This window comes from Choloepus didactylus, chromosome 20 (assembly GCF_015220235.1).
Source record: "Choloepus didactylus isolate mChoDid1 chromosome 20, mChoDid1.pri, whole genome shotgun sequence".
NCBI classification, from domain to species: domain Eukaryota; kingdom Metazoa; phylum Chordata; class Mammalia; order Pilosa; family Megalonychidae; genus Choloepus; species Choloepus didactylus.
This window is the reverse complement of record NC_051326.1, coordinates 893,041-897,437: the sequence shown is the minus strand read 5'-3', so window position 1 is coordinate 897,437 and position 4,397 is coordinate 893,041. Positions and strand designations below refer to the sequence as shown.

The window sequence follows — 4,397 nt, the reverse complement described above, 5'->3', positions numbered from 1 at the left end:
TTATTTCAGTTTTTATTCCTCTAAAATAGGAATATTTTGATTTTACTTGCATTCAGTTGTAGACTTACTTTAAGCTACTTTTACCTAGGATAAGCTTCTGCTGCCTTGTGACCTGACGTTGCTGCCGTTTGATAATTCCCGAGGTCTGCAGTGGGCCAGGTGGGTGTGAGGACAAGGCCTGGGCTTAGAGACAGAGCTAAATGAAAAGAACGAGTGAAATAAACTGAAATATATACAGAAATGCTGGAAGACACATAAAATTTATACACTTACTCCATGAGAATAAAAATATATATTCGGGGCCCCCTTGAGGAGCTGGGGGAGGATGCAGAGGTGTTGGGCTTCCTCACCTGGATTGTTGCTGATGTTCTCACAAACAGTGGGGAGTGACGGCTTGATGTGCTGAGCCCTCTGTCTTGGGGCTGGCCCCTATGAATCTTGTTGCTGCAAGGAGAGGCTAACCCTGCTTATAATTGTGCCTAAGAGTCTCCCCCTGAGTGCCTCTTTGTTACTCAGCTGTGGCCTCTCTCTCCAGCTAAGCCACCTTGGCAGGTGAACTCACTGCCCTCCCCCCTACATGGGACCTGACTCCCAGGGGTGTAAATCTCCCTGGCAACGCAGGATATGACTCCCGGGGATGAATCTGGACCCAGCATCATGGGATTGAAAACATCTTCTTGACCAAAAGGGGGATGTGAAATGAAATGAAATAACACTTCAGTGACTGAGAGATTTCAAATGGAGTCGAGAGGTCACTCTGGTGGGCATTCGTATGCACTATACAGATAACACTTTTTAGATTTTAATGTATTGGAATAGCTAGAAGTAAATACCTGAAACTACCAAACTCCAACTGAGTAGCTTTGACTCTAGAAGATGACTGAATAACAACGTAGATTACAAGGGTGACAGTGTGATTGTGAAAGCCTTGGGGATCACACTCCTTTTATCCAGTGTAAGGATGGATGAGTAGAAAAATGGGGACAAAAACTAAATGAAAAATAGGGTGGGAATGGGGGGATGATTTGGGAGTTCTTTTTTATTTTTAATTTTTATTCTTATTCTGATTCTTTCTGGTATAAGGAAAATGTTCAAAAATAGATTGGGGTGATAAATGCACAACTATATGATGGTGCTGTGAACAGCTGACTGTACACCATGGATGATTGTATGGTGAGTATATCTCAATAAAACTGAATTTTTTAAAAAAAGTACTGGGATTGCACTTTTTGCTTATCAAATGTTTTTTAAATTTTTCTCAGTTGTATTTTTAATGCAGTTTTGTTGGGATGTATTCACATAGCATACAATCCGTCCAAAGTGTATAGTCAATAGCTTGTGGTGTCATCATATGGTTGTGCATTCATCACCACAATCAATTTTAGAACATTTTCATTACTCAAAAATAAATAATAAACATAAAAAAGAAAACAACAAACATCTCATATCCCTTATCCTCCCTTATTATTGTAGTGGTATATTTGTTACTGTTGATGAAAGAATATTAAAATATTACTGTTAACTATAGTCCATAATTTGCAATAGGTATGTTTTTTCCCATAAACCACCAAATTATTAACTCCTTGTCATAGAGTCATACACTTGCTCCAGTTCATGAAAGAACCGTTTTATATTTGCACAGTTAATCACAGTCATCCACCAGAAGATTCACTGTTACACATTCCCATGTTTTAACCTCTAGGTTTCCTTCTGGTGACATACATGCCTCTAAACTTCCCCTTTCAAGCACATTCACTCACAGTTCAGCACCGTTGATTATACTCACAATAACGTCCTACCATTACCTCCATCCATTTCCACGTGTTTAAGTTCAACCTAGTTAAGAATTCTGTGCAGCCGCTTTTGTGAAGTGGTTCACCCCAGAGAACAACTTTGTTGTGGGAAGTGGAGAAGGACTCTTTTCTGTTTGTTACTCCAAGTCTGAGAATGGCTGGTGGGTAAGCAAGCACTAAAAAGCCTGTTCGTCCCACGGTGTTCCGCTTGGGTTGGCATCCCAAACCATGTGTTGCCAGCAGCAGGATCACGTGACCAGCCAGTATGCCAGAAGGGTGCCTGTGGTTGGGGGGGGCCACAGTTTGGTGGCAGTGCACTGGTGGCTGGGTCTACGGGGTCAGCTTCTCTGCCAGCGAGAGCCCTTCACCCGGGTCAGCCGCAGCACACTTATCTGTTGCTGATGCCTCACAAACTGTGCACGTGTCAACTCTGAAAACAGAGTTCCTGAGGGTATCATTTATCTCCAAGAATAGTGTTGCAGCTGCTGGATAAGACTACTGCCCTGTGTTCTTTACCCATGACTGTGGCTGCTTGAACTGCATCTCCAGACTAGACCTTCTAAAACAGAGCATCCAGCGTCACATCTCAGCCACGGAACGCTTCTGCAGCACGGACAGGAGTGCCACGGCTGAGCACTGCAATACAACCTCCAAGACACTGCACCAGAATGGCATCACTCAAGTGTCTATTTATGAGATGGACAAGCAACATTGTCGCAAAGTTTGCACTACGTGGATTGATGAACACATGACAATTTGGGATTTCAAGACTCTAGAATCTTCTATCCAAAGTCTTCAAATAATGTGAAGCTGAGTAAACGTCCAGGCTCTGGCACGACACACTGTGACTAAGCACAGCTCGGCCACAAGCGCGATGGGGAGGAAGTCAGCCACACGGAAACACGGGCATGGAGTACACAAATATTTTTGGTGTGTTTTTGTTTGCATATAATTGATGAAAGTGTTGGTTTTTTAAAAACAGCAGTAAATTTTTTTCCTTTCCTTCCTTTCTTTCCTTCTCTCTCTCTCTCTCCTCTTTTCTCTTTCATTCCATTCTTGGGCAAAGCTTCTCTTTAAGTAGTTTATTATGGAAAATTGTCAAGCTAACTTAAGGGAAGGGGTGGGGAGGTATATAAATTGTCTGCTAGAAAATTAAATTAAAATACTGAATGTGTAAAACACACACACACACACACGCACACACACACACACTGACTCCATGGCACGGCACACTGTGGCAGCCTTGGCCCCATTTGTTCCTGGGGATGGTAAAGTGAGTCTACCAGTGGGGCCTGCACCTGGGCAGGTCACACTCACCTGTTCATTCTCGACGGGGTGGGGCTTCCTCCCGAAAGGCGGGTCGGTCCTGCTGGTCGGGGGTGGGAAGCAGGACCCCCGTCCTGTGAGGAGAGGGGCTGTGGCATGGACGGCGTGGGCGAGTCTGAGCCCCTCCGAGGCCCTCCTCGCCCGGCCTTCCGACGGCGGCTCCAGGTGAAGGGCCGACCGGGAGAGCCCTGCAGGTGAAGAGATGGGGCCTGCGAGCCCGGAGCCAGGTGAGCACCGCTGCGTCTCCCCCTGCACCTGTGCGGGCCGGAGGGCGGCTCGAGCCTCCCGCCTCCCCGCTGCGGCTGGACCCCCGGCCCGGGCAGCCACGTCCACAGGCAGGCCAGGACACGCCGGACCCCGGACCACACTGGGGAGGCAGCGACACCACGTCAAGAGCAGGGGACTCCTTGGCTACGCAGGTTCCCCACACTCTCCTAGGCAGTGCGGGGTCCCCACACTCTCCTCAGCGGTGCAGGGTCCCTGCACTATCTTTGGTGCCAGATTGGCCACGACTGACTCCAGGGGCTGAGCCGTTGTGTCTGGATTTGGAGACGGGTCAGGGGGCCGGAGGCACCTGGGACAGGGGCAGGTGCCACCTCGGAGCCCCCTCATTTCCGTGTTAAAAAGCAGGTGCTCTTGTTTGTGCCCAAACTAGCAAAGCAAGACACTGTTTTTACGTTTATTCAAGATACGCTGTTTACTGTTTCTTGTTTGTTATCTTGCATTCTACACGAGGATGAATAACGCCTGGTACCACCATGCAGTTGTAATGTGATAAATTCCTTTCTTAAACCTAGTACTGGCAATGCCTCCAATTTGCTTATGAATGAACTAGGTACAATAAAATTAAAACTAAAATGAGTAAAAGAGAGAATAATCCAAAAGAGCTTTTAAAGTGTTTGATATTTTTAGATAACGGGTATTGTAATACAATTATTTCAGACCGGAGTTATTCACTACGAAGATCTGTAGGTGACATGGGAACAGTGTGATGTATAGAAATATGGATGGAATCCAGTTTGAAATAGAATAATAATAATGGTTATTATAAGAGCTAAAATGATGACCACTTGGTAACTTCTTTATTCTTTGCATCAACCCTATGATTACCTCCCCTTTACAGACGACTGACATGTATACAACTAATGGCAACATAAAGCAGAATAAAGTGACCACCAAAGAGAGTCCAGGGCAAATCCACACCACACAGCCTTGGAGCGTGTCACGGTCCTGGAAGGTGGTTTCCCGGAAGAGCTGAGGGAAACCGAGTCCTACTGC

General features: G+C 46.0%; 1 pseudogene; it reads left to right on the top strand.

The window, feature by feature from the left end:
- The first annotated feature begins 200 nt into the window (after nucleotides 1–200).
- On the top strand, nucleotides 201–2,601 carry LOC119516977 (annotated as a pseudogene).
- The last annotated feature ends 1,796 nt before the right edge of the window (nucleotides 2,602–4,397 follow it).